General features: G+C 41.4%; 1 protein-coding gene across 5 annotated transcripts in view; it reads left to right on the forward strand.

Moving 5' to 3' along the window:
• Window positions 1-27,399, forward strand: part of DOCK2 (dedicator of cytokinesis 2) — a 436,348-nt gene that overhangs the window by 120,757 nt on the left and 288,192 nt on the right. The gene's annotated exons all lie outside the window — the stretch shown is intronic.

The following is a 27,399-nucleotide window of genomic DNA, read 5'->3' on the forward strand; positions in this document are numbered from 1 at the left end:
AAAAAGTAGAAAGTAGCTGACAACTTAGATATCAGAATCTAAATTGATTTTAGGAAAGCTGAGATTGCATTGTTTATTTCTCTTGAGAAAGTTTAATGAGGTTTTTTTTCCCCCCTGTATGGTTTATTATTGCTGTCTTTAACTTAAGGGGAAATGGATAAAGTTCCTTTTAGTAGAAAGAGCCTTTCGCAGGGAAGTTCTTAAAATTTTGAGTGTGTAAGAATAAACTGGAGAGCTTATTAAAATGCTAATTCCTGAGACCTAGCTCGAAGAGTCTGATTGAGTAGGAATTAACATTTTTTGAACTTTTTAGAAAAATGTAAATTATTTTGGAATAGGTAATGCATTTGCATGGATGAAAATGCAAAGTATGAAAGAGTACCATGTGGAAAGGGTCTTTCCAGACCCTGTGCATGGCTACTCCTAGTCTCTTCTCCAGTGGCAAAAGGCATATCCAGTTTCTTGTGTTTGCTTCTAGGCACACTCTGTGGATGTGGAATCAATTACGTATATGCTAGATACTCTTTATTATTATCATGCAAATGGTAGCATGGTATGTAACTGTTCTGCACTTTGCCTTTCTTCACTTAATGGTATATATTTTTGGGAGATCATGGAACGACAGTGGATTTGCACAGAAGTTATGATCAGAGCTTCTGCTTACCCTAAACTGGTCACCACTGGGCCCCACTGGCAGAAGACTTAGAGTTCCCTATCTTCAAGGTCAGTCAATTAGATGTCGATAGCTCCTCCAGATTTGATCAGGCAGGATTTGGAAGCTCATATTCATCCTCTACCTCATCTCTAGGAATGCTCTGCATGCCTAGATTTTCAAAATGGATCATGCCTTTTGTTCCATGTAAAAGAATGACCTGTTCAGAAACTCTGCATTCCTTCACTCCTATCTGTAAGGGTGAAGAAATGACTTTTCAGAATCAGTACTTTTTTCTGTATCCTAAGACCCAACCTTTCCAATTTTCAATTTCTCTATCCACATTAGTGTCAATAATAAAATGAGAAGCAAACTGTGCAAGAAACAAAAGGTCTTAGAATTCAGAGGATCAGCCATCACCCAACTGGAATTTATTCAGGGAGTGAAGCCTGAATATTTATGCAAATTGCCTGGTAATCACAGAAATATTCAGGAACCACTTCACTGTAAAGATGTTTTTTTCCAATGCCGGTTAACATGGTGCATCCAAAATTGCTGTCTGTATCCTATCCCCGGAGTTAAGGGTAGGAGGAAGATGTGGGGATGAAAATGTTTTTGTGATTTTAACATTTATGTGTGTGGTTTCCTGACCTTTTAGACAGATGTGTGACAACAGATTAATCCAATAAATATGTAGTTTGTTTGAGCAAGGTGGTTTTTGTGAGACTATGGAGACTAATTCTGGTAAGTCTTGTTGCATTTCTTGTGTGACTGTGCCTTTTTAAACTGAGAATTCCATGGTTTTAAAGTTCTGATTTCCACCTCTAAATAAATTGCCCTTAGCCCAAAAGCATTGAAATATGTCTGCCCCTTCCTACCCCGGAAGCCCTTCGCAGGATTTCAGGTGCTGCCACTGCAGAGACAAATTGAGTCCCATCCTAGGGACATGACAAGGACGACTCTAGCTACGCATATGGTGTGGCACAGGCAGCAGGGAGTGGACTGCCTGGCTCTCCTTCATTGTTCAGAGCTGCTGTCATCGTCAGGGGCCCAGCTTGGCATCGAGGCCAGATGGAGTGATAGCACGGGCCTGGGCTGGGCATGTGGTGTCAATTCCAGCCTCACGGAAGTCAGAGTAATTCCTTTACTGCAGCCACATCTCCAGGGTTGGGAGGAGGCCTCTGAGGGTTAGCATCATGGCAGGGCAGGCTGGGCAGCTGCTACTTCTCAGTTCTGCTGTGTGTCTGGGTTTCAGATTCAGTAAAAACCCTCTGATTAATATTAACTGACAGAAGGCCCACCCTGGCGTTGTACACAGTTATAAAAGAAAGCAAACTTCTTACCTTTAAATACATACAGAGACTAGAGGTAGACAAAGTGTCCTTTGGGGACCCATTTCAAAGAGGACGCAAAGTGTAATTAGTGTAGCCACACTCGGCTCACATGTGAAAGTTGTATGCCCTTACTCACAGCTGAAAGATAACTCCTCTCCCACCATCTATTTGCTAAGTGAGCCCTCTTACCAAAATAGTCCCAAAGGGAAACTTCACCTCATCCCCTTTCTTAAATCCTCACGTTCCCAATGAATAAAACCTGAGTTCATTATGCTTATCGGTGTCCGTTGCCCTTGGGTGAGCGTCTCTCTTTATACTCTTAAATAAGGTGAGTGTGATTCCTCTGGCCAAGTTTGAGCAGTAATGAAATTCCTCCTGTTATTCTCCCTATGAAGTGTCCTGTGCCTCCGGGACGTGATTTGCTTTGAGCCTGCACTCATTTAACTGCCAGATGTGCAAACTGCCTGGAGTATTTTCAGTGACATTTGCTTGTACTCACAGCCTTGAACATTTGTATTGACATTAAGCGGAGAGGCCAGAAGGCTTTTAAGCACTTTCTGAGATTTTGGCAGACTACCCTATTGGCCTGTCGTCAGGAGGATCCTATGGAGAAGGTGGAGAATGGTTTACTGGTTAAGGACTGTGGTTCTTGGGCCACACTAGACCTGAGTTTAATTCCTGGTTCAGCTTTTTATGTGACTATATGACTATGAGTAATTTTCTAAACTTCTCTGATCCTCAGTAAGCTCATCTATAAAATGGGAATAAGAAAAATAACGTCTGTCTTAGAGGGTGATCGTGTGGGCTAATGAGATGGATGATGCATTTAAAGTACTTGGCACAGCGCTGGGCTCTGCATAATGTCTCATACTAAGCAGTAATTGTTATTATTGGTGTTGTGGTTATTTTTCCTGCTGATCCTAATTTCTGTGCTGACCTTTAAATTCCTTGCAATAAGGGAGTTCCTTAATGTTTGATAGTTGCACATAACCCTAAGCTACGTGGTTTTCCTCAGGGTCTGAGAAACACAGGACCTAATGAATAAAAGGGCCTTGGTTGGTACATGCTTTGCATTCTGGCTTTGAATGTGGGTTTTTTTGTTTTTGTTTTTGCTTTCAATTTTTATTTCCCTAGAGTGTTTTTGTAAAGGGGCCGTGTTACGTATGCCTAAAAGAAGTAGAGGTCAAGGTGAAATGTTTGCAATTTCTCACTTCATTGTTTGTGTTACTACAGGCTCCAGCATAGTTACATAGTTTTGGACACTTGACAGCCCTCATCTCTGATGATTTACCCCTCAGGGCTCTTTTAAAACACACACAAACACACACACACAGACACACACACACGGTTTTTTCCTTGTTTTCTTTATGGAGGCAATTAGCCTCAACTTTGATTTGATCTATGATATTGAGTAAATTACTTAATCCTTGCAAGTCTTAATTTCCTCATCTGTAAAATGGGAATAGTCACAGAATGCGTCTCCTTGGGTTTCTGGTGCATCAGTGGCACATGTGGCTAGTTAGCCTGGGAATTGCAGGAGTAAGGAGTCACCACCAGCCGGGTTCCCACATGGAATGGCTTGGTCCGTGTGGATGACTTCAGTTTTCAGTGAGAGGAGAACTGAGAAACTTACAAACACTAATTTGCTGTCTTCTCCAACACAAGCTCAGACCTGCCTGGTGGTGATGACAGGAGAAAGGATGCACAGATATGCCCGGAGAAAGCTCCAAGGGGAGTCTAGGAGAAAAGCAAACCCTCTGTGCCTTTGAAACAGATTTGTCCCTACAAGAACCTCATCTCCAAGAAATGTGTCTTTTTAGTCTGATGCTAATCAGAGGCACCATCTGGTTCAGTGTAAACTGCTTTAGGATCCACATTGCTAGAGCTTTCTCTTCAAATTTCCAAAACAAACACAGAGAGAGATTGACAGAAAGAGAGAGAGAGAGACAGAGAGAGAGACAGACACCTGACAGAGATTTGGAAACTCTTTCAATGTTTATTTTCAGCTGGTGGATTTTTTTTTCACTGGGAACTTTATTGAGAAGCTGTTCTTTGAGCAAAGCATCCAGTTTCCCTTTTATTAAAGCATAGCTTCCTTCTTCCCTCTCATCTGTTGCCCACAGTATCTGGAGATGCTGCGTCCTCGATTCACAGTGTACAAGGGGCTAGACAATGGTTGGGGGAAAGAGGGATGGAAATAATTTTGCCCATATCTTTTCTAATCATCGTATCATTGCAGCATTGGGCTGCGAATAAACAACCCTCTGACTCTAGCAGTTACTACTTTTTTTTTTTCTTTTCAACTTTTATTTCAGGTTCATGGGGAACATGTGCAAGTTTGTTACATGAATTGATTTCATGTCAGGGGTTTCATGTGCAGATAATTTTGTCACCGAGGTAATAAGCATAGACCCAATAGGCAGTTTTTTGATCCTTACCCTCCTCGCACCTTCCACCATCAAGTAGGCCCTGATGTCTATTGTTCCCTTTTTGCATCCACGTAGACTCAATGTTTAACTCTCACTTATAAGTGAGAACATGCAGCATTTGATTTTCTGCTCCTGTGTTAATTCGCTTGGAATAATGGCCTCTGGCTTCATCAGTACTCTGCAAAAGTATGTGATTTTAATCTTTTTTATGGCTGCGTAGTATTTTATCATGTCTATATACCACATTTTCTTTATCCGGTCCACCATCAACGCATGTTTAGGTTGATTCCACGTCTTTGCTATTGTGAATAAAGCTGTGATGAACATACACAGGCATATGTTTATACATGTTTATGTCCTTATGATAGAATGATTTATCTTCCTTTGTGTATATACCCAGTAATGGGATTCCTGAGTTGAGTGGTAGTTCTGTTTTAGGTACTTTGAGAAATCTCCAAACTGCTTTGCATGATGGCTGAACTAATTTACATTCCCTCCAGCAGTGTATATGCATCCCCTTTTCACCAAAACCTCACCAGAATCTGTTCATTTTTGACTTTTTATTTTTATTTATTTATTTTTTTGAGTCTGAGTTTTGCTCTTGTCACCCAGGCTGGAGTGCAATGGTGCAATCTCAGCTCACTGCAACCCCTACCTCCTGGGTTCAAGTGATTTTCCTGCCTCAGCCTCCCAACTAGCTGGGAGGTACACCACTGTGCCTGGCTTTTGTATTTTAATAGAGATGGGGTCTCACCATCCTGGCCAGGCTGGTCTCAAACCCCTGACCTCTGGTGATCTGCCTGCCTCAGCCTCCCAAAGTGCTGGGATTACAGGCATGAGCCACTGTGCCTGGCCAATTTTTGACTTTTTCATAATAGCCATTTTGACTGGTGTGAGATGGTGTCTCATTGTGGTTTTGATTTGCATATCTCTAATGACTGGTGATGCTGAGCATTTTTTCATATGCTTGTTGGCTGCATGTATGTCTTCTTTTAAGAAGTGTCTGTTCACGTCCTTTGCCCGCTTTTTAATAGGGTTGTTGTTTTTGCTTGTTAATTTGTTTAAGTTCGTTAGATTCTGGATATTAGACCTTTGTGAGAGGCATCATTTGCAAATAGGTTGTCTGTTTACTCTGTTGATAGTTGCTTTAGCTCTTTAGTTTAATGAGGTCCCACCCAATCAATTTTTGATTTTATTCCAGTGGTTATTACTTTGGTGAGCTTATGTAACATCTCTGAGCCTTGGGTTCCATGTCTGAAAAATTTGAAAAATGTGAATTAGGAGTGTCATAGGATAAGAGACCTTTGATTCAGGATATCCTTATTTTGGATCCTAGCTTGATTGCATACTAGCTGTGTTCCTTGGAATAAGTAACCTCTCTGAGCTGTAGCTTCTTTAGCTACAGAAATGCGACAACTTATGAAAAACAACTAACAGAGTGCCAGAGACACAGTTGCTGCTTATTAAAATGCATCTATTTTGTCTGTTGTGTAACAGTACTGACCATAACAATAGTAATGACATCAACAGCAACTTAAAGGGAGAGACTTAATATTTATCAAATGCCAGCTCTGTATCAGGTATTATATACAGCATAAATATATATTAAGTTTTTACAAAAACACAATGGCCTAGAAAGTTAAGTAATTTTCATTCCAATGAGACCAAATATTACACAATGTATTAAGGTATTAATATTTTGGACTGTGTGATCCTAGGGTTACAAATTAATCTCCAAATCTCCAGTGGTTTGATAATGGAAAGGTTTATTTCTCTCCTTTGCAAAGTCTGATGAAGGTCATATTCCTTTTGTCCCTCCTGAAGTTGTGCCAGCTGGTGCATGTGGCCTCCCTGTAGCAGGAAAGATAAGAAGGGAGGGAAGGAGCACAGTGGCTCTTAATGACCTTGGCCTGGAAGTGGCATCCGCCAGTTCCACCCACAGTCCATTGGCCAGAACACATCACATGTGCTAATGCCAGATAATCTGGGATGCAAACTAAGCACATGCACATGCAATATTTGATGAGCACTGCCTCTGTGACTCACAGGTAGTAAGTGCTGGAACTGGTTCTGAGTGCAAGTCATTTGAATAACAGAACCCACCTTTTTCTCACTATACTGTGCTTTATTCTTATGAGGACTAAAAAGGAGCAAATAGTGGTGTATTGACTTGGTAATGCTTCCTTCTCCGTGTGAGAACAAGTGCTTCATCATTCATCCTGAAGGATTTGTTTATTTCCATTCCCTGCTCCCAACTCCTCCCCCAAATGCCAGGCTATACATGAACTCTGACAGGTGAGCACAGGAACCCTTGCCTGGAAGGGAGATGAGGCCCTTGCTGCCAGCAGTTGCTGTATCACCTGTGGCTTCTCAGGGCACAGCTTTCCTGCAGCAAGCCGGGGTATTAGCAGGCTGCCCAAGACTTAGGATGTTGACATGAGGGTCTGCTTCTGAGACTGTTCAGAAAGAAAAGGCAGTTGGGAGAACAAAGCATCTGTCTCTCAGGATGTGCTCTGGCTTCATAGTGGGGCTGTCATCTCTCTTTGCACCTTACATGCCCTTGCAAAATTCAGTTCATTGCATATAGTGCCTGGAATATCTTCTACTGCCTCCCATTCCCTACCCCAACCCCAAGACATGCTCAACAGGCAACCCCTATTCATCCCTTTAAGAACCAAAGTAGCCCTCAAGCCTGCAATAAGTCCTCCCTGATGGCTCAGGCGTTTCAGCTCAATTCCATTCAACACTTAGTCCCTGGGGAAGCAATGTGGACACAACTGTGGCGAGTTAGTAAACTTGTGCACCATGATCTCTGTGCAAAGAAAATGAAGCTGCCTCTTTTTGTTTATTTTTAATATAATTTAATCTTCTTTTGGAGTCTCTACTTCGTGCTGTGGCAACTTAAAAATTTCAATACATGGTATCTTATGGCTCTAGATTTAACCAGTTTTTCTGACTCAAAACAGTCCCCAGCCTCCCAGGAACTCAAATAGGAAGCGGAAGAAAAGCACAGGTTTTGGCGTTTCCCTCAGTTTATCTAAAATGACTCCCTTTGGGACTTTAGCCCCAGAGGGGATGTTGGTGGTACACACACATTTTGTGGCCTTGGGTCTCAATGCCAGGTGAAGGGGCAGCAGACCCTTCCCCTCCATCCTATCACCTTCCTTTCTGAGGAGGCTGTCCTCATCTCTGTCCCTGGGGTGGTAGACACAAAATGGCTGCCAGGGTACCTGATGAATGGGGAAAGATGTGAAAGTAGAGGGTTGAATACATTGCAGATATTACCCGATTCCCAAAGGGGGCAAAACAACGCATCTCACCTCAACGCTTAGATATCCCTGAAGAGTTTGTTAAGATTGCAGAATCCTGGACCCTACTCCAAAGATTGACTCTGAATATCTGGGGAGGGGGCCAGGGATGTGCATGGTGTCAGCCCGCCAAGGGGCTTTGGATGCAGGTGGCCCTTGACCTCTCTCAAATGGGAGGCATAGCTCCAGGAGCCTGAGGAGGGAAAGGAAAGCAGTGTGGGCATGGACACAGCTCCCCCATTGCAGGGTGCAAACCTCCATCATGACACTTGACATATCATTCTAGCATTCTCTGTTTATGGGACTGTCTATCCTGATGGAATGAACTCCTTAAGGATAAGGGAAGTTATAAGTTTTGTTTTATTTACATTCCTGGTCTGTACACATGTTTATGTGCCTGGTCTCTCAGAGGCTGGTCTGTGGACCTTGGTAGTAAAATTCACCATTATTCAATGGCCAATGTCCCTTTAAGAAAAGGAAAGAGCACACCTCAATTTTACACAGCTGGAGCAGTCCTGGCCATTAATTCAAAATACATCTTATTATTGATCCACACAAGGCAGGCTTTTATTTATTTAAATGTTCTATTTGTTATTTTTAATAACAAATGTAGCATCCACGCACTCTCCACACAAAACAAAAACTAGGAAGTTAACAATCACTTACATGTAACCACATGACTGCCTTTCCGCACCTAAGGTAACCACATTCTTGAGTCTTTTTTTTCTTTTCCTTTTTTTTTTTTTTTTTTTGAGACAGGGTCTTGCTTTGTCACCCAGGGTGAAGCACAGTGGCACAGTCATAACTCATGTAACCCTGAGCTCCTGGACTCAAGCAATCCTCCTGCTTCAACTTCTGAGTAGCTAGGACTACAGGGACATGCCACCACGTCTGGTGAATTTTTTAAACAAAAACTTTGTAGAGGTAGGGTCTCCCTATATTCCCCAGGCTGGTCTCAAACCCCTGGGCTTAAGTGATCCTTCTGCCTTGGCCTCTCAAAGCACTGAGATTACAAGCATGAGCCATTGCACCCAGCCTCTTGAATCTTTTGTTAATCATTCTACTGCTTTCCTTTTCGTGTAGTTGTATTGCATTTATATATATTCCTAGTGTTTTAGTTATTTTAACTTTATGAAAAGTGTATTGAACTGTCAATAATTTGAAGGAATTTATTTTTTTTTTTACTTAATATTAAACTAAGAATCATCCATATTACTGATTGCTGGAGTTCATGTTTTGATGACTATAGGAAATTCCATTGTGTGAATAAGACATAATTTGTTCATTCATGCTTTCAATTTCAGGCATTGGGTTGTTTCAGTGTTTCTTCTATTGTAAGCACTGCTGCTAAGAACATTCTTATACATGTCTCTTGTTGTAAATGTTCAAGAGTCTCCTTTGGGGATAGAACTACTGGTAGATTTGCTTGGCCATAAGGGATCAGAATCTTTAAGAGATAGTGAACACTCTTTTCCAAAGGTGGTTGTACCAATTTACACTCCCACCAGCAATGCCGAAGTGGTCCTGTGTAGTCACAGTCTCTTTAACACTAGATATTGCCCTACTTCTTAATCTTTGTCACTAAAATGGGCTTAGACTACGTCATCACTGTCTTTAGTTGCATTTCCTTGATCACCAGTAATGCGGAAAATCTTTTCTTCTGTTTCTTTGCCACTCGTGTTTTGTTTCTTTGCTATGTCTGTTCGTGTCTTTTGTCTGTTTTTCTTTTTCTTTTTCTTTTCCTTGTTTGAGATGGAGTCTCACTCTGTCGCCCAGGCTGGAGTGCAGTGGCGTGATCTCGGCTCACTGCAACCTCTGCCTCCCGGGTTCAAGTGATTCTCCTGCCTCAGCCTCCTGAGTAGCTGGGATTACAGGTGTGTGCCACCACACCTGGCTAATTTTTGTATTTTTAGTAGAGACAGGTTTCACCATGTTGGTCAGGTTGGTCTTGAACTCCTGACCTTGTGATCCCTCTGCCTCAGCCTCCCAAAGTGCTGGGATTATAGGCGTGAGCCACCGTGCCCAGACTTTTGTCTGTTTTTCTATCAGATTAGTTGTATTTTTCTTATTGATCTATAGGATATTTAATATATTCTTTCTACTTATTTTTTGCTAATTTTATGTATTGTGAATATCTTCTCCCAGTTTATACCTTGTCTTTTTATTTAAGATGTATTTTCATAAGCAAAAGTTCTCAATTTTAATACAATCAAATCAATCATTTTGTTAGTCACATTTTTGTGCGTGCCTTAAGAAATCTTTCTCAATCCCGAAGTCTAAAATATGTCCATTATTTTTACTAAGAATTCTATAATTTTAGTTTTGATACCTAAATCCTTTATCTACAGAGTTTATGTTTTATATGTAGTGTGAGTAGCAATCTGATTTTTGTCTTTCGTCTTTGTTTTTTTCCCATTTGACCGCACCTCTTTCCCAACTTCATCTGCTAGACAGTTTCTCCTTTCTCCCTGCCAGTGTCATTTTGCATTTTCAGGACATTGCTCTTTCCTACAGGCTGTGGGCTGAGTCGCTATAGCCTAGATTGAATCTCTGGTGCTGAGGACAGGGTTGCTGTAGACTGGATTCCATCTCTGGTCCACAACGTGCAGGTTCTCTGTGCTATTGCTCACTGAGAGCTGAAGGATTAGGAAAAAGGAGTAGCCTCTCCTCCTCCAGTCAAGCCCCTGAATTGGTCTTCAGTGTGATGTTAGCATCCTGGGAATTATGTGCCAAGGCATAGCACTTACCTTCTCTAGGCTTGCATTTTCTCAATTATGAAAGAAATAATTTTCCTTATGGTAAGAAGTTGCTTAGGCTCATAGAGCTACCTTCCTGTAGTTTCTTTTTGTATCTGATAATAACAGCACTGAACTGGGAGTGAGGAGACCTGAATCCTAGTAACAAAAACATCAGCAGTTGCAACAGCAACTGACATTTATTGACTGCTCATTATGCACTGGCACTGTGCTAAACAGTTAGGTATATTATCTCATTTAGTGCACAGTTGTGAGATCTTGGGCAAGTCCCTTTCTGTAAATGATGACACTGAACAAGATTTTGTAGTGTTCCACCAACAATGAAAATCTATGTTTTAAAAAAGTCATCCTCTGATTCACAGTGATAATAATTCTGAATCTTTTTCACATAATATCATTTAGTGCCTTAAAAACCCTCCTCTTCTCATTGAAAAATATTCTCCCAATACTGTATTGAGAAGTATTGAGAAGCATTCCCCCAGTACGTCTCAGCATCCTGCCTGAGCCGGGGACAAGGGATGAGGCCATTTTACAGAACTTTACGTGAATGGCAGGTGCTTACATGATGCATTCGAGGTTACACAGCTGGTCATTAACAACGCCTCACGTGCTGGAGCATTTCGTTTCTTCAAGAAAGTACCATGGATTTTGAGGACAAGTTTTTTCCCATCAGAGCATTTAGAGGCATCAAGGATCTTCAAGTGAGGAGCCCATTTTGCCTGTTTCAACTGCAGTGTTACAAAGCCATAGCCAGCACCAAAACGTCCCTTCCACACTCTGGAGATCTGAGAAGGGGCTCTCCCTCACATCCTCTCTTCCTGTTCTGATGTGATGGATTGCAGACTTCATTCTCAGAAAGAAACCTTCAGATCCAGAATCAGAGAAGACAGTGATTTAATGTGCTGCAGAACAAGTCCAAGAGAGATTTATGAAAGTGTCTATTGGGGGTGGGGGTGCGCTGAAGTTAAAAAAAAATTGGCATACAATCAAGGAAAAAAATCCCTCTTGAACTTACCAAAATACTTAGAATAGCAGCTTTCAATGGCATTATGAACTACAATTTAATTGGGGGAGGAAAACATTCCAGATCACTTCTTTAATAGCAATGTAAATAGACTCAGTAAACTCTGTGTGTGTGTGTGTGTGTGTGTGTGTGTGTGTGTGTAATTTACCTTATTAAAAATAGAGAACAACAAAATCACTCTGTTCTCATACCTTTCAATCTACATTCCATGGGATTCTTACCTAGTTTTGGAATGATTCTTTGCATTAATGTAAGCACACATAATGAGGGCATTTATATAAATCTTTATAAGGTTATACATTTACTCCAAAATTTTGTTTTCACTGTGAAATTGCAATCATGAATGATTTCCATTATGCTGAGGTGGGCTTTTAGAATGTTGATATGGTTTGACTGTGTCCTCACCCAAATCTCATCTTGAATTGGAGCTCCCATAATTCCCTCATGTTGTGGGTGGGACCTGGTGGGAGATAACTGAATATGGGGGCAGTTTCCTCCATACTGTTCTCGTGGTAGTCAATAAGTCTCACGAGATCTGATGGTTTTATAAGGGGAAACCCCTTTCTCTTGGCTCTCATTCCCTCTTGCCTGCTACCATGTAAGACGTGCCTTTTGCCTTCTGCCATGATTGTGAGGCCTCCCCAGCCACATGGAACTGTGAGTCCATTAAACTTCTTTTTCTTTATAAATTACCAGTCTTGGGTATGTCTTTATCAGCAGTGTGAAAATGTGCTAATACAAGTGTCCTGAGACTTTTATGTTGATCTGTTGAAATTTGATGTTGTTAGATTATTTTTCCCCAACATCTTCTTAGAATAGAAGGAAATTTCCTGAAAACTACAATACGGTTGAATTGAAAATTAGCTGCAGATTCATTTCAGTTCAAATACTACTTATTAAAAATCTAAAACTGTGGCAGCACTGTACTGTGAGGACTATTAACAAAATACAGGCCGGGCGCGGTGGCTCAAGCCTGTAATCCCAGCACTTTGGGAGGCCGAGACGGGCGGATCATGAGGTCAGGAGATCGAGACCACCCTGGCTAACACAGTGAAACCCCGTCTCTACTAAAAATACAAAAACTTAGCCGGGCGAGGTGGCAGGCGCCTGTAGTCCCAGCTACTCGGGAGGCTGAGGCAGAAGAATGGCGTAAACCCGGGAGGCGGAGCTTGCAGTGAGCTGAGATCCGGCCACTGCACTCCAGCCTGGGTGACAGAGCGAGACTCCGTCTCAAAAAAAAAAAAAAAAACAAAAAACAAACAAACAAACAAAAAAACAAAATACAGTAATAAGTAATGTATGGCTGCCATTTATTTAACCATTATTTTGTGCCAGGCCCAAAATAATTAACTCATTTCATTATCATGACATCCCTGTAAAGTGTATGTATCACTATTCTCGTTTAACAGGTGAGGAAACTGATAAGGAGGTTTAAAAACTTCTCGGTTAAGAAGGTTTTAAAACTTGCCAGTAGTTGCACACCAAGTAACAGCTGAGACACCATTCCAACTGCGGTCTGTCTGATTCCCCAGCACATGCTGAACTGCTGTGCTGGATGACTTCTGGAAGAGAAGGGTTTCTGTCTCCAGGAGCTTATGATTGGAGAAGAAAAGATTTACCCAAAGATCTCTTTCAATTTGAGCTCACACATGCTGGGCAGGTAACATAAATGAGTGAAGGGGCAGGGTCATAGTTATTACGAGATTTGCTAAGATAATCATTCCTTTTCGAATAGATAGTCCTAGTGTCACCTTCACTTGTATTTTTACAACTCAGATTTTCTACTTGCCTATTAAACATGAGGGAACCTTCTTTACTTCAAAAAGAAATCTGATTTCTTTCGTTTTCCTCCCTAAAACACAGTGCCATCTAGTTAGTCATCCATATCCCCATGGCTGTTTTGTTTTTTTTTTCTTTTGAGACAGTCTCATTCTGTCACCCAGGCTGGAGTGTGGTTGTACAATCTTGGCTCACTACAGCCTCCGCCTCCCAGGTTCAAGCGATTCTCTTGCCTCAGCCTCCTGAGTAGCTGGGATTACAGGCGTGAGCCACCATGCCTGGCTAATTTTTTGTATTTCTGGTAGAGATGGGGTTTCACCACGTTGACCAAGCTGGTCTAGAACTTCTGACCTCAGGTGATCTGTCCACCTTGGCCTCCCAAAGTGTTGGGATTACAGGCGTGAGCCACTGCACCCAGCCATATGCCTGTGTATGACAGAGACAAGTATACAGTGAAATGTTTCTTTGCTACTAAGGAAGCAAGAGTAACAGGTATCAGTGGCCACTCAGCTCTAGGAGGAGAGACTATAGGGATTGGTGAGGACTGGGGCAGAGTCTGTGCTGTGGGTAAACAGGACAGCAGTGAGGCAGGGCCATGTCAATATGCAGACTCAGTGCTGCTTGATAGTCTCTCACTCTTTCTTTTTTATTTTTTTTGAGATAAGTCTCCAAAGTAGAGACCTGCTGATTTATTTTTAAATGATATAGAAGACAAACAAAACCTACAGATGGACCCAGAATAGTAGTTTCTGGTGCAAATATAATGTTTATAGAGTTTTAATAAATTTATAAGGTTTTCATAAATTTATTATAAATAGATTTTATAATAAAGTTTTATAGAATTTTAAATATAACTTATAAGTTATTATGTTTGTAAATAACCCTATAAGAATGACTATTGCCAGAATTCAGTGGAAACAGGGCTGTTTGGGGACAGTTTTATGGAGAAGGCGGGATGTCAGCTGAACATGAAAGGCCAGTGTATGTGACACGGGCCCTCTCTGGACAACAGCCTGTGGGAGATCTTGGAGTGTCTGAACTGCAAGATGCCTGCTTCTCAACCTCAGCAGCACTTGGGATTCCTCCTTGCCTGATATGCTCTCTTGCTAAGGGGGGCCTTGGACCACACCGAGACCTCTACTAGGCGTGCTTCTGGAGATGTTGGCCCAGAGATGGGAAAAATGGCATTTATTCTTTATGAAAGTTAGGATTATCAAAATATCGTGAGTTGATTGTAAGACATTTAGAAATGTATAAAATGTCCATGATCTCACGATTTAGAGGAAACCATTATTTATTCTTCCTCTCTTTTGTATCATGTATATGATATGATATAATATGAATCATATCATATATGTATATGGGTCTCACTCTGCTGCCCAGTCTAGAGTTCAGTGGCATGATCATGGCTCATTGCAACCTTGACCTCTTGGGCTCAAGCAATCCTCCCACCTCAGCCTCCTAAATAGCTAGGAATACAGGCACACATCACCATGGCTAGCTAATTTCAAAATATTTTTTGTAGAGACAGGGTCTCACTACATTGCCCAGGCTGGTCTTGAATTCCTAGCCTCAAGTGATTCTTCCACATTAGCCTCCCAAAGTGTTGGGATAACAAGTGTGAGCCACCACACTTCACCTGTATCATATATTTTATATAATTGGGATTTTGTTTTACATGCTCTGTAATCTCATTTCTTTACTGAGAATTATTGAGAACATTTTCCCATTCTATTTTTAAGGGCTTCACACAACTCTTCGTAGGACACTGGCTGTAATCAACTTTATGGCTTGGCTCTGCGCCCCTGACCAAATCTCACCTTGAGTTATAATAACCCCCACATGTCAAGGGTGGAACCAGGTGAAGATAATTGAATCATGGTGGCAGTTTCCCTCATGCTGTTCTCATGATAGTGAGTGAGTTCTCATGAGATCTGATAGTTTTATAAGAGGCTTCCCCCTTTGTTCGCCACGCGTTCTCACTTCGTCCTGCTGCCCTGTGAAAAAGGTGCTTGCTGCTCCTTTGCCTTCCGCCATGATTGTAAGTTTTCTGAGACCTCCCCAGCCATGCGGAACTGTGAGTCAGTTAAACCTCTTTCCTTTATAAATTACTGAGTCTCGGGTATTTCTTTATAGCAGCATGAGAATGGACTAATACAATCATTTTTAATATTTTCTTATTTAAGGATATTTTGGTTCATTTCACTGTGTGCTAGAAAAACTTCCTGGAATTCATAGCCTTAATAGACAAATCATTGTTCTCTTTACTTATTATTTGTTTACCGTTGGACGTGAGTCTCACCCAACCTTACTCGTGTTTGTCCAGGTTTTGACTTTACCCTTTCCCTTCTTTTCACACACAAATGTGCACGCACACGCACACACACACACACATACACACACAGGGGATTTTGCTTCCTCCCTGTGTGATAGACTCAGCATGGAGCAGACTGTGTTGTCCTCGAGTTAAGGAGTTGGAGTAACAAGATCCAATTCGGAGGGACATGTTTTCACAACCCTGCATTATCCTTGATGGCAGGGGGTGTGTCTGTGTGGACGTTCCCTGAAATACCAAGCACTTAAATGCGACCACACTGAGAGCCCTCATTAGCCCTAGGCAGCCAAAGTAGATTTGCTGAGCATGCCACCATCCAGGCTGGAGAGACTGCCCACATGGAACCAGACGCCACTCAGACACTCCAAGATCTCCCACAGTGGAGAGGGGAGCCAATTATCCAAAGGCAAATGAGACTCTAATTACAGCTTCAGCTAAAGAGTGGGAAATTATTTGAGGAGAGACTTCCCATTTCTGGTGTAGGCAAAACACAGGACAGTTGTTCAGAACCGGGGGCTGGATCAAGTCCTGATTTTACTGCCTTACCTGGGATACTTCACCTCTGGAAGCATCCAATTCTTCATCTGTGAAATGGAAACAATATAGAAGGTTGACCTCACTGGTTTACTGTGAGCATTGAATGCGATGCTGCTGGTGAGAGGCATAGAGAGACCTGGTCCTTAGTTAGGACTCATAAACCAAGTTTCATCATCAGTAACTATTACCAGTGTTACCATTATTTGTAGTCATCTGATAGCATCATAGAAGGTACAGCTGGAAGTCAGGAGAGCTGGAGTCTCAGCTCTGCAGTTTCCTGTATATTCCAACTTAGAGAATGAATTAATCCCTCCATCTCATTTTCCTCGTTTCTCAAATAAGAAGCTTGAATGAGGGGGATACACGGGTACACATTCCCTCCTAAGGTTTGTGGTCCTAAGCTAACTGTAACCTAAGGTTCAGGGTTTGAGTTACTCTGTGCACAGCACTTAGCACCTTCTGCTACCACAAGTGCTCCTGGATGCTGGGAACCCGGTTCCTCAGTTACTGTTGCTAGAGTTCTTACTAACACACAGGGGCGCATTGTGCTGAGAAGTACCTATCATTACCTTTACGAATCCTCCCATCAACCCTGTCTTACAAGGGCTGTTATGATCACCTCTTTGCAGGTGCTAACGTTGAGACTTATATAGGAAGCTGGGATTTAACCATAGGCTCCTAACACCCATACTAAATGGTCGCGGTGTCCACCGTGTTCAATAGTGACTAGTAATATTTTTGTTCTCATAAATATTAGTTGAGCTGCACTCGAGGATTTGGAAGAACTAGGATGGAGAGGACCACTCAGCAGTGCGCTCATATTGTACTCTTCTCTCTTTTACTCAGTCCTTTCAAAACTGTAGGCACAAAAGGCAGGAAGGCAACACCTGTAAGACCTTGGGGGCAGCTCCTGCTACCTCAGCCCTGTCTAACTTTCCCTCTCTGTAAAATGGGACTGAAAAACAGTTGCTCTGCCTATTTGCCTGGTAGAGTCATTTTGAGTTACACGAAAGATTGTATATGCGTGTGCGCATTAAAGAATTTGCACATTGGGCATATCGAACGTTTGAGCTGAAAGGAATGTTAGCCACCAGCTGCCCAGAGATAGTCAAATTCAGCAACTGAGAGAAACCCTGAAGAGGCTTCACCTTGGGTGCATAACAAGCAGGCCCGCTTCTCCCTGCTTCTTAGAATAGCTCACTGTATCTGTGTCTCTGTCAATCTCTTGATCTACCAATCTATCTATATATCCAAGAGAATTTTGAGCAAAAAAATTCTAAGTCTAAAGAAATATGTGGTATTCATTTTTCTGTGCTTTGCTTATTTCACCTAGCATCCCGTGAAAAATTGATCTGGCTCTGATAAGGGTGTTGATAGTGGGGAAGCTGCATGTGGGTGGGGACAGGGGATATATGGGAACTGTGTACTTTTGACTCAATTTTGCCGTGAACCTAAAGCTGCTCTTTAAACAAGCCTACTCAAAAAAAAAATATCTATGCAGTATAAACATTGACCTGAATTACTGCCACCTCCAATCCATTTTACAGAGGAGGCAAAAAAGGCCCTGAAGGAGGAAGTAGCCCTTCTAAGGCTACTGAGTAGAAGAGTTAAGATAGAGCCCCTTGTTCAGCGTTTGCTGCCCACATACCAATTTACGTACCAATCATTAGCACTGGAAGTGTGGCCTTCTCCCTCCCTGGCTTAAACGGTACACTTCAGTGCCTTAGGGAGGTGGTGGCGGGGCTTCCGTTTCACTGCCTGTGCCCATGGTGGTGCCTGTGGTTGGGGGACATCTCTGCCATTGCTGGCTGTCTGGCATCACTGTGCCTGCAGTTGTGAGCTATTGGTGGTGGTGTCCAGTGGCTCACACTGGTTCATTGCTGGGACAGTGAGATAATTTCCTAGGGCCAGCTCTAGAGGAACTCATAAGATGATTATGTGGTGGCTGAGGTTCAGGTGGGCTCAGGCTTCCTGCCCCACCAGTTTCAAGCTATGCAGGTCTAACCGTCTCCCTGTCTGACTCTGTCTCTCATTTGTTCTGTCCCCACCTCACCCCCACATCATCCCATGCAGCCCCTTTTTTAAATCTTCTGCTTCACTCCATCCCTAGAGGAACTCCCCCTTTCCCCTCGCTCTCTTCTTAAGCCTGAACAACTCTCATCAGCTTCAGACACCAGCCAGTTCCTAGGGAGGCAGTTCTCCACCCAGTCCCTTCAGGTTCCAGGTGTGGGGTAGGTGTAGTGACTGACTGAGGCCCTGTAGAGAGAAGGTAGGCTGCAGGAATTCATCCCATTGCATTTGCCCTCCCAGAGAGCATTCTAACCAATTTTCTTTCTGGGTCACCAAAGAAGTAAGGCACACCTTGCCAAGGTGAGCATTATTTTTTCTCAGACCCAGTCTCTTCTAATCTAATTTGGGGGTCGTGTATTTTCCCTTCCACCATGGCTTCGGCCTTGATCCTTTTGGATCTAGCAACCCTGGCATTACTGTGCTAAGAAGCATTTGGCTCTTTCCCATCCAGTGTGAGCCCAGTTTGCCCTGGTCATTGCCACCCTCCCCTAGCTGTAAACTCTCCTCTATGACTGAAGAGGCACAGAGTAGCTCTGATTAGATTTGTAAGCTTTAAGGCTTCCCCAACCCAATGAAGGTGTGTGTGTGTATGGATGTGTGTGTTTAATGTGTGGTGAGCCATTCTAACACACCTCCCGGTGAAATCTTTAAGGGTTCCCCAAAATGGATGGGAAAGGTGTCCACTTCTTTTCTCATGGTGAGTTAAAATAATTTGGCATCCAATAAAGTACCTCTGGGCCTTGTGTGCTGGCAGCTTCTGGGCAGGTTGACGGTTTCCTCCCTGTTCATATTTGTTTCATCGTAAGCCAAACAAAAGCACTGAGAATCCACATATTCGGGATCTCAGGGGTCTCTCCTCCTTCTCTAAGATTTTCTTTGTACTTACGCTACACCAGCTTCCTGACTTCAGGTAAAGAGTGTGTGTTTTCTCTCTGTATTCCCAGTAACTGGCACTGGGATAGGTGTTTGAAGGTGAAAGGAGCAGTTACCTTCATTGAAAGAAGGTAATATCGTCTATTGAAGAAAACGCTGCGCAGTAGGTCTTCACTTATGTCGTCCCTCGGTTCTTGGAAGCTGTAACTTTAAGGGAAATGATATATAACAAAACCAATTTGCCAGAGGCTAATTGATATAAACAAGAGTTAAGTTCCTAACTTAAAATATCACCATAAAATATCGCCATACTTCTAAATAAAGACCAAAACACTTCTAATATTATACATTAAAATACATGTGAGCTGTACATACATTTAAGAATAATAAAAACAAGTAAGATCATGACTTACCCACTTATTCCAGTTCAGGGTCCTGGTGGCTAGAGCCCATGCTGGCATCTCAGGGTGCCAGGCAGAACCCAGCCCTGGACCGGATGCCATTTCATCACGAGGTACACTCACACACACCTACCCTCACTCACATGATGGCCATGTAGACACACTAAATGAACCTGATGCACATGTCTTTGGAATGTGGGAGGAAATTGGAGTACCCCGTGAAAATCCACATAGAAGTGGGGAGAATGTGCAAACTCCACAGATAGTGGCCACAGCTGGGAATTAATTTTTTTTCTCCTCAAGGTTATAACAAAACAACATTGAATGAAACGATGTTGTTATTCAAGGACCTGCTGTGCTAAGAGCTGGAAAATTTAAACTCTAGTCCAGGAAAGCTCCTAACAAGCGGTGTGACCTTGGACAAACCACTTAACCTCTTTGGGCTTCATTTCACATTTATATAATCAGAATGTTGGATCTCTGAGATCCTGTTCATCTCTGATGGTCAGCCAGTCTCTGTTGCCAGAACAGCAGAGAACAAGAGACAGCAGCTTCAAGTACAATTTATTTATTTATTTATTTATTTTCTGAGATGGAGTCTTGCTGTGTCACCCAGGCTGGAGTGCAGTGGTGCGATCTCCGCTCACTGCAAGCTTCGCCACCTCCTGGGTTCACACCATTCTCCTGCCTCAGCCTCCCTAGAAGCTGGGACTACAGGCGCCCGCCACCACGCCTGGCTAATTTTTTTGTATTTTTAGTAGAGACAGGATTTCACCATGTTCGCCAGGATGGTCTCGATCTCCTGACCTCGTGATCCACCTGCCTCGGCCTCCCAAAGTGCTGGGATTACAGGCGTGAGCCACCGCGCCCGGCCTCAAGTACTATTTAAACTGCTTGAAAGGCATTCTGTTTTCCTGGGGTTCTGGGGGTACTAGTGTCAGCCTGACATGAACACACGGAAGGACTCACTGTGTTTGGATGTACCCAGGTTAGGGTTTCGTCCACACAGGCCATGGTGTGTGAATCCAGTGTGTCACTGAGAGGCCTGTTAGGACTAGGTCTGTGTTTCTTGGTGTGGGACCTGGAACTCCACCACTTTCTGCCCCTCTCCATGCCCCTCCCCAGCCCCCCGCAGAGAGGGGCCGCAGTTAGGACATTGCCCCCTTTGCAGGTGGATGTTTCTCTCCATGCAATTGTTTGTGTGGGTCTCAAAAATTTGCTTTTCATCAGGCTCATCCCTGCCAATGTCCCAGATTTGCCAGAACCTCCATCTGCAGCAGGATGCTTTGTTTTGTTTGTTGGTTTATGGGGATTCTGGGCTCTGTCTCTGGGTACAGTGGCAGGTTTTAAAATCAGTTACAATCCAGGTAACAGGAGGTTCGCCACAGCACTCTGCTGTCTGTTCAAGGCCTGTGCTGAGAAATGAAGCAGGTCCCAGTTACCTCTCAGAAAATTTGTGGTATTTCAGGGGACTACAGCGAGTTGCAAATCTTGATAGGTGGTGGGACCTGTCTGCAAACAGCAGACTGGCTTATATTGTGGTTCAGCAGGAAAAGGAGAGAATAATTCCCTGAGCATAAGATGTGTTGCTCCCTCTTCTAGTTTATCAGGAGATATCCACATACATCAAGAGATAGACCCTGGGTTTGGGGTACAAGCAGGAGAGAGGGTTATTTCTTGCTCTTTTTCCAAGAAGATGGGAAACTGTGGTTGTAGGCTCCTTATTTGTGATCAGGTTCCTTGCAGCTCATTAATCTCCAGGGCTAAAGCTGACCAGTTACTCCTTTCTCTGTCTCTTGCCAGCCTAGTGGGAGAACACTAGGCAGCTTCCTCTGTAGTTTTTGTTTTTTGTTTTTTTTTTTAATTTCTTGATTCATCCTGGGAAATGGGTACATCCACAGAATGCACTGCTGTGTGATTGCAAGTCTCCAGGTCCTCATTTCTATGCCTTAGGGTCAGAAATAGGGGGAACACAGAGAGCAGGACTACCTAACTGTTTTGGAGAAATTCAACAGCCATGTAGGTCTTCGGTTCTCAACTGCATTCCAGGTTTGCTTTACCCATCCTTGCCTAGGGGATTTCATCCACTCTGCGGGCTCAATCCCATCCTGCTGCCTACAGCCGCAAAACTTAATTTTTAGTCTAAGTCTTTGCCTTCATCTCAAGACCTGTATCTTTAACTGGCTTTCTGACATATCAAATTCCACACGTGATAGATGGAGCCACCTTTTTGATGAAGAGAGGCAATGCTTAGAACAGGTTTTTCAATTCAAAAAATGTTAATTGATTCTCTGGCATAAACAAAACATTTTGTAACCATTTAGAAAATACGAAGATGATGGAAATATGGTGATGTCCTCAAGGAGCTTGCCTTTATTTGCAAAATGAGGCATTCTTTATTATGATTCAGAATGAATATTTTATAGTAGAGATAATAAGCAAAGCACCCTGAGGCTTCAGAGGAGAGAGCCAGAGGATGAAAGTCATTCTTGTAGTTTAAAACCTCCAAAAGATTATTTAAAATGAACAGGAAACACTAAAGAACTTCAGAAATTGGAAATATTCAGCTTTTATTATATTAGATTTGGTAACCTCTGATTTTTTCATGATCTTGACTTTGGCCCCAAATGTACAAAGAAGGTTTGTTGGATGATATCCTTGCCAAAGTCTTGAGTTCTAGAGAGCCATTTCAGGGTTTTTCATTTTGTTTCATAATTGAATTGTATTCATCAGTGACTTTGGAAAAGTCATGTCATTTTTTTGGTTCTTAGTTTCTTGATCTGTAAAATCTGGATGATAGTGGGGTTAAACATGATTATTAAATTATTAAATTTAAATTATTAAATTTAATTATTATTAAATTACATAATGCTCAACCCAGTCCCTGAATGGCAATAAATGCTAGATAAATGATAGCTTGAAGTTAGTATGATTATGATTTCCATTTTAATTATTCATTAATAATTATTATACCAATTTTTATTATCGGTTTGAAGCTAGAGCCACTGTAGAGCATTAAAAATCAAAAGTTGCTTAAATTGACTTTTTAGAATATAGATAGAAAGAAAAAGCTTTGGGAGAAAGACGGTGTTCATATGTACTATAATAATTATGATACTAGTTACTTTTAATAATTTTTATAGAAACTTACAAAGTAGATTGTTATCACTATTTTGCAGATGGAGAAACTCGCTTAAATGTGCCAGTTCTTTCAAATAAGCAAGCTTGCAGATACTTAACTAATTTTTAACTTTGATGTATTTGTTTTTTTCCCCTCACAATCTACTGTCTCCTAGGAAGGGGGAGATACAGCTGATAGTTTGAAATTAGCACCCTCTTTTACTCAACCAGCATAAAAGACTGTTTGACCCAGGCAAGTGACGAGGTGATGATTTGTAAGGCCAGTTTAAATCAGTGTCTTGCCCACTGGCTTCCAAAGTCCAGGGATGTGCAGGTATATATTTTGGGCAGTCAGGTTCTGTTGTGCATGGATTGCAGTCAATTTCATTGATTTTTTTTTTTTTCTCAACACAACAGTTTCAAAAGGCTCTTTTGCTCCCCAAATAGCTGATCTTTTCAAACCTTTGCTCTTTTTTTCCTGGTAAGACTTTCAGATAACAGTGTAAATGCAATTAACAACCACACATTTCAGATGATGATGAGATATTTTTGAACATGTTTAACGGTTTCACAAAACATAGATGGGAAAAGTTGAGTGACTTCTTGGAGAAATTGCATAATCCAACCTGTTCATTTTCAGCCCAGGAAACTGTGGTTCAGAGGGGACATGACCTGCCCAAGGTCACACCACAAGTTAGTGGCAGAGTTGGAATTAAAAGTTAGGAATCCAGATTTTAGTTTCTTTCTTTCATTTGCCGAGTAAGCAAAACTATTTTCTTTGGCATGAAGGATAATTTCAGGTGTGTACAGATAGAGGACTGTATCCAGAAGGGAAGTTCATTCATTCCTTTCAGTTCCCTTTCAATCCTTCTGATTTTCTGATTATGTCAAGGATTGTGTATCTTTGCTGTTTTGTTTTTATCTTTCTCTAATAATCTCCTTTGATAACAAAGATGGAGCAGACCTCAGGCTTAAGCTTCTCTTAGAATTTAATAAAAGTGTTTATTTTTATTGTATTGATTGTTATGATATCTTCCATTTATGGCAAAGGATACTGGTTTTCTGGTTGAGGTAGCAAAGTTTTCTTTTAAAATAAACTTAAGCAGATTCAAATGAATTTACTTTACGAAAAATATTAAGTAAACAATAGTGCAGGTGGAAATTATGATGAGTACATAGCAGGTTTCCACTGAAAAAACATAATGATAAACTAAAGCTTGGAAAATACTCAATTTGATTTTGCCCTTTAGAAAGCTCTAAGCTCTCTGAAGATATATATGGCTAAATCCCAGTTTCCTTCTTATTCATGTCATGTCCTTTTTAAGGAGCAGTCAGAAAAACAATCATTAGATCTAAAAGAAGAACATAAAAACTACCCGTGTATGAGATGAACTCGTGTGTCGATAACCTCATTATGGGCAGCTTCCCTACAAGCCAAAAAGTTGGATCAGCAACCAATCTAGTTTCAGTAAGGAGGTAGTTTTGTTTATATTTTACATTATAAACAGTATGCAAATGCATTTGAAAACAGAAACTCGTTTCATTCTTCAGGGACTGATGCTCTATTTTAAGATATTTTATACCTTATTCTTGCCTTTTTTTTTTCCTTCCTAAGTTCTCTACCTTCTGATCGTCGTCACATCAGAGAGTGTGAATGAAGAAAAAGATGGCAAAATGCAATTTATCAAACATTTTCTCACTATTAACACATTTTAGAGATTAGCATATATAGAACAAATGGAATGGGAATATTAAAGTTATTCATTAAAATGGAGTGTAGAACTTTCCACATATTTCTTTCATCTATAATTTACCAATATCAAATGAATACTTGGAAAGAAAGATGTACTAGATTGCAATATTTGAGTGTTTTTCCCATTATCTTTAATAGCAATTCTCCAGTATTGCTTAATTTGTTTCCCTTCTCCCTAAAGCAGAAGTTTCTTCTTAGCTGTGACTTAGTTATCTAGGGATCCTGGAGCTCTGAAGACCCCCATTATGGTTTGGCTAAGATGAGCTTGCCTTCCTAAATGCTACACAGAACTCATTCATGCCCGCTCTTCCTGTGGGCTTCTTCTGCTGGCCATTAGTGCTTTTTGTGGACTGCTCCTTCAGTGGAAAATTTATTCTCATTTAGAGGAACCTGAAAAAAAAAAAAAAAAAAAAGGAGGTAGAGTCAACTTCTGGTGACTTATGGGCAGTTAGAGTCAAATGTTTGAAAAATGGGCTTCTGAATCAGCAGAGATTTTACAAAGTGACTGGTGGAACTGCATACAAATTGGTAGAGTACAGAGATGCCAAGAAATGATGCTACTTCTATTACCACTAATAAAAAGACTGCATTGCTAAATTCAGGGCTAGAAAGGTTAATGATGATACATTCTTTTTTAGAATCAAAGATTAACATGATAACTTGCATATTAAAGTGAATTCAGACCTACTGCTAATGGAAGGGGCATACAAAATTAATTTCTACAGCACCCCATAAATGACAATCACTCACTCTTCTTTGGCTGGTGTTCTTTGTCTTGGCAGGAGCTGCACGTGTACTTAAAGTGGGCACACTTCTGTTAGTAGCGGGGCATCTTTGGCCCCTGAGGAATTTGGGAAGCTTGGGGTGTGTGCCCTGTAGCTCTTAACCACTGCCTGTCTGCTGGGTGTTTACCTGCTGGGATGTGTGTACTCCATTACCAGCCATCTTGTTGACTGGCATGGATCTTGGTTTTAATATTTAATGAGATGATGAAACCATGCTGAAATGAGAAGAGCATGGAAGGTGGGAGAAAGAATGGGAAAGGTAAGAAAAGAGCTGCCCTCTCTTGATGGCAGGATATTCTCCAAGAAGAATTCAGCACAGCATCTTCAGGCAACTATTTGCCATCTTTTCCCTATTGAGTACCAAGGCTCAGCTGACATAGAAACATAGCCTGCCCAGTCTTTAAGAGCACAGGTTCTGGAGTCCAAGTACTTGATTACAAGTTCCAGCAAAATCCCTTGAGTAACTTACTTGACTTTTTCAAGACTTACTGTCTGTTTTAAACAGGAAAAATAATATGAACCATATATATATATACACACACACACACATTTATATTTTATATAAAATTAAATAGAACTTTAGTATAATTTACATATAGAAAAATACACACATCTTAAATATATAGTTCATGAATTTTTTTCATATGTAAATCTATTAGCCACCACCCATATCAAGATACAGTATATTTTCATTACCCAGAAATTTACATATAAATATTTTAAAAATTAAATAACAGTAGCTTATACTTTTATAATGCTTTCCATGGGCCAGGTATGATGATCTTAGTGCTTTATGTTATCTTGTTTCATTCTCACCCAGAGAGGTGCTGTTATTATTTCCACCCTACAGATACAGAAACAAAGACACAGAGAGGTTAAGTGATTTCTCCAAGATCACACAGACAATAACCGATATTCCACTTCCACACTCTGCTCACTGTTATCTATATAGCACTTACCATGTGGTCTGTTACTGACTAAGTGCATTAGAGGAATGAGAATGGAGCCTCCTTGATGGCCGACATTTCCTTCCATTCCTCTTCTTCATAGTCCAGTTTATCATTCTGCCTTGTCTCGGGCTGACGGGCTGTGCATGGTACTCTAGCAGAGTCTTTGAGGGAAAAGATGGTTCCATCCCTACCTTCAATACTCAGATGCATGACTGGTGCTCTAGAAGTAGTTGTTGACTGTTACTCCCAGAAAATCCTGTCCCCCAGCTCCCCACTAACTGGCATGACTTGGTAAAGTGAGAATTTTGACAAATGTACAGGTGGGCTCACTGGGACCCCTGCCAGTTTGGGCTGCTTAGCCACCTTTGGGCTCAGTCTTAACCTTGTCCTTGTGATAGTCTACAAATTTCAAGTGAAAATCCCTCCTGTTTCTGGGCCTGTTGTGGCTCCCTTGTCCCAGCTTCCCATACTCATGTCTCCTCTGTCAGTCGTCGTTCTTGCCCAGTTGCTACTGCTTTTCCTCCTCTACTTTTGCCTTTTTTTTCTCTTCTTCTCTGTCTGTCTTCTCTTCCTTTGCCTTTTCTTTCTTCTTTTTCTCCATCTTTTTTTCCTCTTGTACCTCTTCTTTTTTCTTTTTCTCTTCGTCCTTCCTCTCCTTTTTCTTCTCCTTTTCATTTTATCATGATCTTCATGAGCAACACCAAATAAAATTAAGAAACCACTCTCTGCTAAATGCATTGTAGTTGCCCATGGGAATTTTTTTTTTTTTTTGTAGGAGGCAGCCACGTCCACTGTATCTCTCATATAGTTAAACTGATGCTTACCCATTTGTACTAGATTATTTTCAGACATATTTAGCCAATCATTCCTTTGACATCTCCTTTTGGGTGTCTTATAGATACTCAAACTCATTATTTCCAAAACTGTACTCATTCTTTTCAAGAAAACCTTCTCTTCTTCCATGACTTTTCTGCCTTTGAATCTTTCTCATCTATGCCTTGGATCCGGTCACATCTCTCTCTTTATCACCTGCACGCTGGAGTCCTGTAACACCCGTGTGTCATATGGAATGCTTGGCATTTGGCAGATGCTCGACACATACTTTTTCATGTGAATAGAGAAATGGAAGTGTCATGGAGGGACAAGCACACACTCATGAAACCTCCTCCCTTTATTTTTTTTTTATATTTCACAAGATCACAAAACACAGTCAAGTGACTTGAAACCATTAGCTTTTCTCCAGTTCTTTTCAGAGCTAAGATTTCACAATTTGAGTCAAAAGCAACAAATGAC

Source organism: Macaca fascicularis, chromosome 6 (assembly GCF_037993035.2).
Source record: "Macaca fascicularis isolate 582-1 chromosome 6, T2T-MFA8v1.1".
Taxonomy (NCBI): domain Eukaryota; kingdom Metazoa; phylum Chordata; class Mammalia; order Primates; family Cercopithecidae; genus Macaca; species Macaca fascicularis.